Genomic DNA, 13,965 nt, shown 5'->3' on the forward strand with positions numbered 1-13,965 from the left:
TATAACTGGAACTGATTGCTTTAATACTGATTGTTATACAACTTAATGAGCAAATATAATTGACTTTTCAGTACACAAGTTACTCTTAACAATTGACCTTTTGACATTTAGGGATTAAAAATACATACATATATACTGATTTTGGTTACTTTAGCATGCTGTATAGAAATAATCTTTGTCCAAGATTGAGATAATCCTTGCAAGTAAAGTATGGTTATCATTCTTGGCTTCTTTATAGCTTACTTATTTGCTTCTTAGAATTAAATTTACTTAATTTGTAATATACTGGGAAGACAAAAATAGCACAGTCACGTGGCATCTAGGTGGCTCAGTGGTTAAGTGTCTGCTTTCAGCTTGAGTCATGATCTCGGGGTCCTGGGATCAAGCCCCTTGTCAGGCACCCTGCTCAGCAGACAGTCTGCTTCTCCATCTCCCTCTGCCCTGCCCTCCTGCTCATGTGTGTGCTCATGCACTCTCTCGATCAAATAAATAAAATCTATATTTATTATTTATTTTTTAAAAATTTTATTATGTTAGTCTCCATACAATACATCATTAGTTTATGATGTAGTGAGCCATGATTCGTTGTTTTTGTATAACACCCAGTGCTCCATGCAGTACATGAGCTCCTTAACACCCATCACCAGGCTAAACCTTCCCCCACCCCCCTTCCCTCTAAAACCCTCAGTTTGTTTCTCAGAGTCCATAGTCTCTCATGGTTCATCTCCCCCTCTGATACCCACCCTTCATTTTTCCCTTCCTTCTCCTAATGTCCTCCATGCTATTCCTTATGTTCCACAAATAAATGAAACCATATGATAATTGACTTTCTCTGCTTGACTTATTTCACTTAACACAATCTCCTCCAGTCCCATCCATGTTGATGCAAAAGTTGGGTATTCATCCTTTCTGATGGCTGAGTAATATTCCATTGTATATATGGACCACATCTTCTTTTTTTTTTAATTTTTTTATTGTTATGTTAATCACCATATATTACATCATTAGTTTTTGGTGCAGTGTTCCATGATTCATTGTTTGTTCATAACACCCAGTGCTCCATGCAGAACGTGCCCTCCTCAATACCCATCACCAGGCTAACCCATCCCCTTACCACCCTCCCCTCTAGAACCCTCAGTTTGTTTTTCAGAGTCCATCATCTCTCATGGTTCGTCTCCCCCTCTGACATACTCCCCTTTTCTTCCTCTCCTGTTATCTTCTTCTTTTTCTTTTTTCTTAAAATATGTTGCGTTATTTGTTTCAGAAGTACAGAACTGTGATTCAACAGTCTTGTACAATTCACAGCGCTCACCGTAGCACATACCCTCCCCAATGTCTATCACCCAGCCACCCCATCCCTCCCACCCCCAACCACTCCAGTAACACTCAGTTTCTTTCCTGAGATTAAGAATTCCTCATATCAGTGAGGTCATGTGATACATGTCTTTCTCTGATTGACTTATTTCACTCAGCATAACACCCTCCAGTTCCATCCACGTCATTGCAAATGGCAAGATCTCATTCCTTTTGATGGCTGCATAATATTCCATTGTGTATATATACCACCTCTTCTTTATCCATTCATCTGTCGATGGGCATCTTGGCTCTTTCCACAGTTTGGCTATGGTGGACATTGCTGCTATAAACATTGGGGTACACGTACCCCTTCGGGTCCCTACATTTGTATCTTTGTGGTAAATACCCAGTAGTGCAATTGCTGGATCGAACGGTAGCTCTAATTTCAACTGTTTGAGGAACCTCCATACTGTTTTCCAGAGGGGTTGCACCAGCTTGCATTCCCACCAACAGTGTAGGAGGGTTCCCCTTTCTCCACATCCCCGCCAACATCTGTCGTTCCCTGACTTGTTAATTTTAGCCATTCTGACGGGTGTGAGGTGGTATCTCATTGAGGTTTTGATTTGGATTTCCCTGATGCCGAGCGATGTTGAGCACTTTTTCATGTGCCTGTTGGCCATTTGGATGTCTTCTTTGGAAAAATGTCTGTTCATGTCTTCTGCCCATTTCTTGATTGGATTATTTGTTCTTTGGGTGTTGAGTTTGATAAGTTCTTTATAGATTTTGGATACTAGCCCTTTATCTGATATGTCATTTGCAAATATTTTCTCCCATTCTGTCGGTTGTCTTTTGGTTTCGTGGACTGTTTCTTTTGCTGTGCAAAAGCTTTTTATCTTGATGAAATCCCAATAGTTCATTTTTGCCCTGGCTTCCCGTGCCTTTGGCGATGTTTCTAGGAAGAAGTTGCTGCGGCTAAGGTCGAAAAGGTTGCTACCTGTGTTCTCCTTTAGGATTTTGATGGACTCCTGTCTCACGTTTAAGTCTTTCAACCATTTGGAGTCTATTTTTGTGTGTGGTGTAAGGAAATGGTCCAGTTTCATTCTTCTGCATGTGGCTGTCCAATTTTCCCAACACCATTTGTTGAAGAGACTGTCTCTTTTCCATTGGACATTCTTTCCTGCTTTGTCAAAAATAAGTTGACCATAGAGTTGAGGGTCCATTTCTGGGCTCTCGATTCTGTTCCATTGATCTATGTGTCTGTTTTTGTGCCAGTACCATACTGTCTTGATGATGACAGCTTTGTAATAGAGCTGGAAGTCCGGAATTGTGATGCCACCAGCTTTGCTTTGCTTTTTCAGTATTCCTCTGGCTATTCTGGGTCTCTTCTGGTTCCATACAAATTTTAGGATTATTTGTTCCATTTCTTTGAAAAAAGTGGATGGTATTTTGATGGGGATTGCATTGAATGTGTAGATTGCTCTAGGTAGCATTGACATCTTCACAATGTTGATTCTCCCAATCCATGAGCATGGAACGTTTTTCCATTTCTTTGTGTCTTCTTCAATTTCTTTCTTGAGTATTTTATAGTTTTCTGAGTACAGATCCTTTGCCTCTTTGGTTAGATTTATTCCTAGGTATCTAATGGTTTTGGGTGCAATTGTAAATGGGATCGACTCCTTGATTTGTCTCTCTTCTGTCTTGTTGTTGGTGTATAGGAATGCCACTGATTTCTGTGCATTGATTTTATATCCTGCTACTTTACTGAATTCCTGTATGAGTTCTAGCAGTTTTGGGGTGGAGTCTTTTGGGTTTTCCACATACAGTATCATATCATCTGCAAAGAGTGAGAGTTTGACTTCCTCTTTGCCGATTTGGATGCCTTTGATTTCTTTTTGTTGTCTAATTGCTGTGGCTAGGACTTCTAATACTATGTTGAATAGCAGTGGTGAGAGTGGACATCCCTGCCGCGTTCCTGACCTTAGGGGGAAAGCTCTCAGTTTTTCCCCATTGAGAATGATATTCGCTGTGGGTTTTTCATAGATGGCTTTTATGATATTGAGGTATGTACCCTCTATCCCTATACTCTGAAGAGTTTTGATCAAGAAAGGATGCTGTACTTTGTCAAATGCTTTTTCTGCATCTATTGAGAGGATCATATGATTCTTGTTCTTTCTTTTGTTAATGTATTGTATCACGTTGATTGATTTGCGGATGTTGAACCAGCCTTGCAGCCCAGAGATAAATCCCACTTGGTCGTGGTGAATAATCCTTTTAATGTACTGTTGGATCCTATTGGCTAGTATTTTGGTGAGAATTTTTGCATCCATGTTCATCAAGGATATTGGTCTGTAATTCTCTTTTTTGATGGGGTCTTTGTCTGGTTTTGGGATCAAGGTAATGCTGGCCTCATAAAATGATTTTGGAAGTTTCCCTTCCATTTCTATTTTTTGGAACAGTTTCAGGAGAATAGGTATTAATTCTTCTTGAAATGTCTGATAGAATTTCCCTGGGAAGCCATCTGGCCCTGGGCTTTTGTTTCTTGGGAGATTTTTGATGACTATTTCAATTTCCTTAGTGGTTATAGGTCTGTTCAGGTTTTCTATTTCTTCCTGGTTCAATTTTGGTAGTTGATACATCTCTAGGAATGCACCCATTTCTTCCAGGTTATCTAATTTGCTGGCATAGAGTTGCTCATAATATGTTCTTATAATTGTTTGTATTTCTTTGGTGTTGCTTGTGATCTCTCCTCTTTCATTCATGATTTTGTTGATTTGGGTCATTTCTCTTTTCTTTTTGATCAGTCTGGCCAGGGGTTTATCAATCTTGTTAATTCTTTCAAAGAAACAGCTCCTAGTTTCGTTGATCTGTTCTACTGTTCTTTTGGTTTCTAGTTCATTGATTTCTGCTCTGATCTTTATTATTTCTCTTCTCCTCCTGGGTTTAGGCTTTATTTGCTGTTCTTTCTCCAGCTCCTTTAGGTGTAGGGTTAGGTTGTGTATTTGCGACCTTTCTTGTTTCTTGAGAAAGGCTTGTATTGCTATATACTTTCCTCTCAGGACTGCCTTTGCTGTATCCCAAAGATTTTGAACAGTTGTGTTTTCATTTTCATTGGTTTCCATGAATTTTTTTAATTCTTCTTTAATTTCTTGGTTGACCCATTCATTCTTTAGTAGGATGCTCTTTAGCCTCCATGTATTTGAGTTCTTTCCGACTTTCCTCTTGTGGTTGAGTTCTAGTTTCAAAGCATTGTGGTCTGAAAATATGCAGGGAATGATCCCAATCTTTTGGTACCGATTGAGACCTGATTTGTGACCTAGGATGTGATCAATTCTGGAGAATGTTCCATGGGCACTAGAGAAGAATGTGTATTCCTTTGCTTTGGGATGGAATGTTCTGAATATGTCTGTGAAGTCCATTTGGTCCAGTGTGTCATTTAAAGTCTTTATTTCCTTGTTGATCTTTTGCTTAGATGATCTGTCCATTTCAGTCAGAGGGGTGTTGAAGTCCCCCACTATTATTGTATTGTTGTCAATGTGTTTCTTTGCTTTTGTTATTAATTGCCTTATATAATTGGCTGCTCCCATGTTCGGGGCATAGATATTTACAATTGTTAGATCTTCTTGTTGGATAGACCCTTTAAGTAGGATATAGTGTCCTTCCTCATCTTTTATTACAGTCTTTGTTTTAAAATCTAGTTTGTCTGTTATAAGGATTGCCACCCCAGCTTTCTTTTGGTGTCCATTAGCATGGTAAATGGTTTTCCACCCCCTCACTTTCAATCTGGGGGTGTCTTTGGGTCTATAATGAGTCTCTTGCAGACAGCATATTGATGGGTCTTGTTTTCTAATCCAATCTCATAGCCTGTGTCTTTTGATTGGGGCATTTAGCCCATTTACATTCAGGGTAACTATTGAAACGTATGAATTTAGTGCCATTGTATTACCTGTAAGGTGACTGTTAACCGTCTGTTGTCTGTGTTCGTTTCTGTTCTTTGCTGCTTTTAGGTTCTCTCTTTGCTTAGAGGACCCCTCTCAATATTTCTTGGAGGGCTGGTTTCGTGTTTGCAAATTCCTTTAGTTTTTGTTTGTTCTGGAAGCTTTTGATCTCTCCTTCTATTTTCAATGATAGCCTAGCTGGATATAGTATTCTTGGCTGCATATTTTTCTCGTTTAGTGCTCTGAAGATATCTTGCCAGTCCTTTCTGGCCTGTCAGGTCTCTGTGGATAGGTCTGTTGCCAATCTAATGTTTCTACCATTTTAGGTTACATATCTCTTCTCCCGAGCTGCTTTCAGGATTTTCTCTTTGTCTCTGAGACTCGTAAGTTTTACTATTAGATATCGGGGTGTTGACCTATTATTATTGATTTTGAGAGGGGTTCTCTGTGCCTCCTGGATTTTAATGCCTGTTTCCTTCCTCACATTAGGGAAGTTCTCTGCTATAATTTGCTCCAATATACCTTCTGCCCCTCTCTCTCTCTCTTCTTCTTCTGGGATCCCAATTATTCTAATGTTGTTTCGTCTTATCATATCACTTATCTCTCAAATTCTGCCCTCGTGATCCTGTAGTTGTTTCTCTCTCTTTTTCTCAGCCTCTTTATTTTCCATCATTTGGTCTTCTATATCGCTGATTCTCTCTTCTGCCTCATTTATCCTAGCATTTAGTGCCCCCATTTTTGATTGCACCTCATCAATAGCCTTTTTGATTTCGATTTGGTTAGATTTTAGTTCTTTTATTTCTCCAGAAAGGGTTTCTCTAATAACTTCCATGCTTTTTTCAAGCCCAGCTAGTATCTTTAAAGTCATGATTCTGAACTCTAGGTCTGACATCGTACTAATGTCTGTATTGAGTAGGTCCCTGGCTGACGGTACTACCTCTTGTTCTTTTTGCTGAGGTGATTTCTTTCGTCTTGTCATTTTGTCCAGAGGAGAATAGATGAATGAGAGAACAAAATGCTAACAGGTTTACAACGTCCCCAGCAAATATACTGTATACCAATCAGAAAAGACCTGAAACCAGGGGAAAAGAAAGGGAAAGAAAGAAAAAAGAAAGAGATAAAGAAAAAAAAATTTAAAAACAAAAACAAAACAATACAAAAAAGGCAGAATATGATCAAATATGATCAGGCTAGTGCATAGATCAGTGCCACACACTAGAGTTTGGGCGTATTTTGGTCTGTTAGAAAAAAGTGCCTCCTAAAATTTTAAAGGAAGAAAGACATATATGTACAAAATAAGGGTTGATACAATGAAGGGTTGATGATGACTGTAAAGATGAAAATTATAAAAGATTTTATAAAAGGACTTGGTAAGATAAGTTGTTTGAAAAAAGAAAGAAGATTTAAGAAAAAAAAAAAGGAAAAAGAGAGAGAATGTGATCAGGCAGGAGACTAGAACAAAGCCATACACTAGTGATTTAGGGTATATTTTGATCTGTTAGAAGAAACTGTACCTCAAAATTTTAAAGAGAGAACAACTTATATATATATGCCAAAAATAAGGGTAACTACTATGAAGGGATAAAATATGACTCTAAAAATGAAAAATAAAAAGTGTTTTTTTTTTTAAAAAAAAGGGATTTATAAGATGTTGGTTGAAAAAGGGAAAAAGAAAAATAAAAAAAACAGTCAACAAAAATTAACTTTGATGAAATAATGAATCATGGTAAAAAAAGAAAAAAAGCCATGAATCTATGTGCAGTATTCCCCTAGCGCTGGAGTTCTCCTATTCTCCTTGATCGATCAACTTGGTCTTGGCTTGCTGGCTGTTTGTGTTGATCTTCTGGGGGAGGGGCCTGTTGCTGTGGTTTCCAAATGTCTTTGCCGGAGGTGGAATTGCCCCGCCCTTGTTGGTCCGGGCTAAGGAAGCTGCTCCGGTTTGCTCTCAGGAGCTTTTGTTCCCTGCAAGCTCTCGGTACAGCTTTGGAGGACCAGGGCAGAAATGGTGGCCGCCCAATCTCCATTCGGAGGAGCTGAGAACTCGGGGCCCCGCTCCTCAGTGTGCCCCCAGAGAAAAGCAGTCACTTCCGTGTCCCCGGTCTCCGGCCGCACTCCGTGCTCACCCGGCCTGTGATCGAGCGTTGCTATCTCTGGCACCCGACCCCGCACGGAGTCTCCAAACCCAGCAGATCCCTGCAGTGCGTTCCCGCACCACTCCTCCCCGGGAAGGAAGGGGAGTCTCTCCGGATCTGCTGCTTGTTGGGTCCCTGCTGGGGGAGCCGTCCCCGACTGGGCCGCAGATCACAGTTTATGGCAACCCCGAGCTGAGAGCCCGCGACTCTGCTCCGTATCTGCAGCCGGCTTCCCTGCTCTGATACCTGGGAGATCTGGCGCACTCAGGCACCCCCGGTCTCTCTGTGACCCCAAGGGTCCTGAGACCACACTGTCCCGGGAGGATTCCACCCCTCGCTTAGCCAGTGCAGCGACGTCCCTCCGCCGAGCCAACTTCTAAAAGGTCCGATTTTGTGCTCCGCGGCTCTATCACTTGCCAGAAGCGGCCGGCGGAGGCCCCTCCCCCGCCGTCTATCCTCCCGAATATCGCCTCGGATTCACTTCTCCGCACGCCCTACCTTCCAGTAAGTGGTCGCTTCTCTGTTCAGAGAGTTGTTGCTACTCTCCTGTTCAATCTCCTGTTGAGTTCGTAGGTGTTCAGAATGGTTTGATCCCTATTCAGCTGAATTCCTGAGACCAGACGAAATCTAGGTCTCCTACTCCTCTGCCATCTTGCTCCGCCCCGTCCTGGACCACATCTTCTTTATCCATTCATCTGTTGAAGGCCATCTCGGCTCTTTCCACAGTTTGGCAATTGTGGACATTACTGCTATGAACATTGGAGTGCATATGGCCCTTCTTTTCACTACATCTGTGTCTTTGGGGTAAATACCCAGGAGTGCAATTGCTGGGTCATAGAGTAGCTCTATTTTTAATTTTTTGAGGCACTCCACACTGTTTTCCAAAGTGGCTGTACCAACTTGCATTCCCACCAACAGTGTAAGAGGTTCTTCTTTCTCCACAACCTCTCCAACATTTGTTGTTTCTTGCCTTGTCAATTTTTGCCATTCTAACTGGTGTAAGGTGGTATCTCAATATGGTTGTGATTTCAATTACCCTGATGACTAATGATGATGAACATTTTTTCATGTGTCTGTTAGCCATTTGTATGTCTTCTTTGGAGAAGTGTCTGTTCATGTCTTCTGCCCATTTTTTGACTTGATTATTTGATTTTTGGATGTTGAGTTTGAGAAGTTCTTTTAGATCTTGGAAATCAGTGCTTTATCTGTAGTGTCCTTTACAAATATCTTCTCCAATTCTGTGGGTTGCCTCTTTGTTGTGTTGACTGTTTCCTTTTCTGTACAAAAACTTCTTATCTTGATGAAGTCCGCAAATTTCATTTTTTCTTTTATTTCACTACCCTTTGGAGATGTATCTTGAAAGAAGTTGCTGTGGCCGATATCAAAGAGGTTACCGCCTATTTTCTCCTCTAGGATTTTGATGTATTCCTGTCTCACATTGAGGGCTTTCATTCATTTTCAGTTTATCTTTGTGTATAGTGTTAGAGAATGGTTGAGTTTCATTCTTCTGTGTGTAGTTGTCCAATTTTCCCAGCACCGTTTATTGAATAGACTGTCTTTTTACCATTGCATATTTTTTGCTGCTTTGTCGAAGATTATTTGACCATAGAGTTGAAGGTCCATATCTGGGCTCTCTATTCTGTTCCATTAGTCTATATGTCTGTTTTTCTGCCAATACCATGCTGTCTTGGTGATCACTGCTTTTTAGTATAGCTTGAAATCCAGCAACGTGATGCCCACAACTTTATTTTTCTTTTTCAACATTTCCTTGGGGATTCAGGATCTTTTTTGATTCCATACAAATTTTGTGATTGTTTGTTCCAGCACTTTGAAAAATGTCATTGGAACTTTGATCAAGATGGCATTGAAGGTATAGATTGTTCTGGGTAGCATAGACATTTTAACAATGTTTATTTTCCTGATCCATGAGCATGGAAGGTTTTCCATCTTTTTGTGTCTCCAATTTCTTGCATGAGTGTTCTGCAGTTCCTAGAGTATAGGTCCTTTACCTCTTTGGTGAGGTATTTTATGGTTTTGGGGGCTAATGTAAATGGAATCATTTCTCCTTCTACATTTACATTGTTAGTGTATAAGAAAGCAACTGATTTCTCTGTGCATTGATTTTGTATCCTGCCACATTCCTGAATTGCTATATGAGTTCTAGTAATTTAGGGGTGGAGTTTTTTTGGGTTTTCCACATAGAGTATCATGTCATCTGTGAAGACAGAGTTTGACTTCTTTGCCAATTTGAATACCTTTCATTTCTTTTTGTTGTTTGATTGCTGTTGCTAGGACTTCTAGTACTATGTTGAACAAGAGTGGCAGAATGGGCATCCTTGACATATTCCTGATCTTAAGGGAAAGGCTCTCAGCTTTTCCCCATTGAGGATGATATTCGCAGTGGGTTTTTCATACATGGATTTTATAAACTTGAGGAATGTTCCCTCTATCCTTATACTCTGAAGAGTTTTAATCAGGAAAGAATGCTGTATTGTGTCAAATGTTTTTCTGCATCAATTGAGAGGACCATATGGTTCTTCTATCTCCTCTTATTAATATGTTTTATCACACTGATTTGTGAATGTTGAACTACCCTTTCATCGTGGGAATAAGTCCCACTTGGTCATGGTGGATGATCCTTTCAATGTATTGTTGGATCCTATTAGCTAGATTTCATTGAGGATTTTGGAATCCATATTCATTAGGGATATCAGTCTGAAATTCTCCTTTTTGATGGGGTCCTTGCCTTGTTTGGGGATTAAGGTAATGCTGTCCTCATAGAATGACTCTGGAAGCTTTCCTTCTGTTTCTATTTTTTGAAACAGCTTCAGGAGAATAGCATTATTTCTTCTTTGAATGTTTGGTAGAATTCTCCAGGGAATCCATCAGGCCCTGGACTCTACTTTTTTGGGAGGTATTTGATCACTCCTTCAATCTTGTTACTGGTTATTGGCCTATTCAGGTTGTCAATTTCTTCTTGTTTCAGTCTTGGCAGTTTATAGGTTTCCAGGGAGGTATCTGTTTCTTCCAGGTTGCTTAATTTATTGGCATATAATTGTTCATAATAATTTCTAATAATTGTTTCTATTTCCTTGGTGTTAGTCGTGATCTCTCCCCTTTCATTCATAATTTTACTAATTTGGGTCATTTCTCTTTTCTTTTGGATGAGTATGGCCAGTGGTTTATCAATCTTATTAATTCCTTCAAAGAACCATCTTCTAGTTTCGTTGATCTGATCTACTGTGTTTCTGGTTTCTAATTCATTGATCTTTATTCTAATCTTCATTATTTCTCTTCAAATGCATTGTTTAGGCATCACTTGTTGCTTTTTCTCTGGTTCTTTAAGGTGTAGAGTTAGTTGGTGAATTCGGGATTTTTCTATTTTTTTGAGTGAGGCTTGGATGGCTATGTATTTCCCCCTTATGACCAACTTTTCAGTATCCCACAGGTTTTGGACCAATGTGTTTTCATTCTTATTGCTTTCCATGAATCATTTAAGTTCTTTAATTTCTTGGTTGACCCAAACATTCTTGAGCAGAGTGGTCTTTAGCTTCCACATATTTGAATTTCTTCCAAAATTTTTCTTGTGATTGAGTTCCAGTTTTAAAGCATTATGGTCTGAGAATATGCAGGGAATAATCTCAATCTTTTGTTATCGTTTGAGACCTGATTTGTCATCCAGTACGTGGTCTATTCTGGAGAAAGTTCCATATGCGCTTGAGAAGAATGAGTATTCTGTTGTTTTAGGGTGGATTGTTCTGTACATATCTATGAGGTCCATCTGGTCCAGTGTGTCATTCAAAGCTCTTGTTTTTTTTGTTGTTGTTGATTTTCTGCTTAGATGATCTGTCCATTGCTGAGAGTGGAGTATTGAGGTCTCTTACCATTAATATATTGTTATCAATATGACTCTTTATTTTGGTTAACAGTTGGCTTATGTAGATGGCTGCTCCCATGTTGGGGACATAGATATTTACAATTGTTAGATCTTCTTGTTGGATAGACCCTTTAAGAAGGATATATTGTCCTCTGTGTCTCTAAATACAGTATTTGGTTTAAAATCTAATTTGTCTGACATAAGAATTGATACCCCAGCCTTCTTTTGTGGTCCATTGGCATGGAAGTTGGATCTCCATCCTTTTACTTTCAGTCTGGATGTACCTTTAGGTTCAAAATGACTCTCTTATAGACAGCATATGGATGGGTCCTGTCTTTTTATCCAATATGCAACCCTGTGCTGTTTTATGGGAGCATTTACTTTGTTCACATTGAGAGTAATTATTGAACGATATGAATTTATTGTCATCATATTGGTGTAAAGACCTTGTTTTCATAGATTGTCCCTGTACATTTCTCTTCTATATCACTCTTGGGGTCTTCTTTTATAGAACCCCCTTCAATATTTCTTGCATGGACAGCTTAGTGGTCACATATTCTTTCAGTTTCAGCCAGTCCTGGAATTTCTGCATCTCTCCATCCATTGTAAATGACAGCCTTGCTGGATAAAGTATTCTTGGCTGCATGTTCTTCTTCTCATTTAGTACCCTGAATATGTCTTGCCAGCCCTTTCTGGCTTACCAGGTCTCTGTGGATAGGTCTGACGTTTTTCTGATGTTCCTCCCTCTGTACGTAAGGAATCTCTTCCCCCTAACTGCCTTTAAGATGGTTTCTCTGTTCTAAGATTTGCGAGTTTTACTATTACATGCCAGGGTGTTGGCCTGTTTCCTTGCTTTTGGCGGGGGCGGTCCTCTCTGCCTCTAGTACATGAATGTTTGTTTCATTCCCCAGATTAGGGAAGTTCTGAGCTACGATTTGCTCAAATATATCTTCTAGTCCTGTCTCTCTCTCTCCACTCCCTCAGGGATCCCAATAATTCTGACATTGGAACGTTTCATGGTGTCACTTATATCTCTGATTCTATTTTCATGGATTTTGAGTTGTTTTTCCCTGGCTTCCTCTTTCTCCTTCTTTTCTATCAATTGGTCTTCTAGATCACTAATTTGTTCTTCTGCCTGGTTTACCCTAGGTGTTAGATTATCTAGATTAGTTTGGATCTCATTGATAGCATTCTTAAGTTCTTCCAGTTCAGTTTTCATTTCTGCCCTTAGAGACTGTATGTTGCCATTAATTGATTTCTCCATTCTAGCTATTGTCTTCACAATTGCTACCCTGAATTCCATTTCCGACATCTTTGTTATATCTGTATCCATTTGTAAATCTGTGGCAGAAGTCTCAGACTCTGAGTCTTTCCTATTTTGGGGGCTCCTCCTCCTACTCATTCTGTTGAGGAGTGGTTTAGGGAATGTACAGAGTCCATATTATTGACCAGAACCCAAGCAAGTTGCATCTGTTTCATAGGGACCTTAGGGTTGCTGACCTCTTTTTCTCCCAGCCTGTCTTCTGCAGGAGGGGCCTGCTGTGCTGTTACTCAGGCAACCCTGTTTGGGCAGAGTTGCCCTGCACCCTGGGGGGGATGGGATCAGTGAAAACTGATTTTGGGGGGCTTTTGTTCTCTGGCAGCTTTCTCTGGCAGCTTTCCATGTCTCTTCCAAGAGTCAGAGTAGAAGAGATCGTTTCCAAGCCTCTGCCTCAGAGCAGAGAGACCACAGTCTGTTCTTCATTGAGCTCTCCAGGACACACTATCTCCATTTCTGTCTGTGCTGCTAAAAACTGCAGCGTCCTGGGTCATTGGCCCTTCAGCAGCACTCCCAGTCCTCGCCTCCAGGTCGGGGTACGTCTCTGCCTTTTATGCTTCTGAAACCGCCAGCAACCTCCAGTTCACCTGCTAGGCCCTGCTGCTCCAGGTTTCAGTCTGGGGCTGCCTTAAAGTCCTTTCCCCATTGCTACCAGTTTGCGAGTCTGTGCCCTGTCTCCATCACAGGAGGCTTTTGCGGTCCAGTGTTATTTCACCTTCCTGGCACCAGTGTCAATGGCAGCTCCCTCTCCCTTTTGTTTATCTTTGGATGTGTGCCGGCAGAATCATGGCCCCCTGCTTCATACCTCGAAACCAACCCCCTGTGATATTCTGTTTGTAGAGGTCCAGATCTATCTTCTTATGTCTCAGGCTGATTTCATAGGTGTTCAGAGTGGCCTGGTAGATATCCAGATCAATTCCAGGGACCAGTTGGAATAAGGTCCCCTACTCCTCTGCCATGTTTCTCTGTCCCCTAAATAAATAAAATCTTTTAAAAAAACATAGCACAATGGAGTTCAAGGACTCGGTTTTTTAAATTTAATTTTTGTTATTTACCATACAGTGAGATATTGGTTTCTGGAGTAGAATTCAGTGATTCATCACTTACATACACACCCAGTGTTCCTCACAACAAGTGCCCTCTTTAATACCCATCACCCATCTAGCTCCTCCCCCACTCACCTCACTGCATCAACTTTGTTTTCTGTCATTAAGAGTCATTTATGACAGGGCGCCTGGGTGGCTTAGTCAGTTAAGTGTCTACCTTCCGCTCAGGTCATGATCCCAGGGTCTTGGGATCCAGCGCCACATTGGGCTCCCTGCTCATCAGGGAGCTGCTTCTCCCTCTGTCCTTCCCCCAGCTCATGCTTTCTCTCTCTCAAAAATCAATCTATCAATCAATAAAATC

This window comes from Zalophus californianus, chromosome X (assembly GCF_009762305.2).
Source record: "Zalophus californianus isolate mZalCal1 chromosome X, mZalCal1.pri.v2, whole genome shotgun sequence".
In the NCBI taxonomy this organism is placed as follows: domain Eukaryota; kingdom Metazoa; phylum Chordata; class Mammalia; order Carnivora; family Otariidae; genus Zalophus; species Zalophus californianus.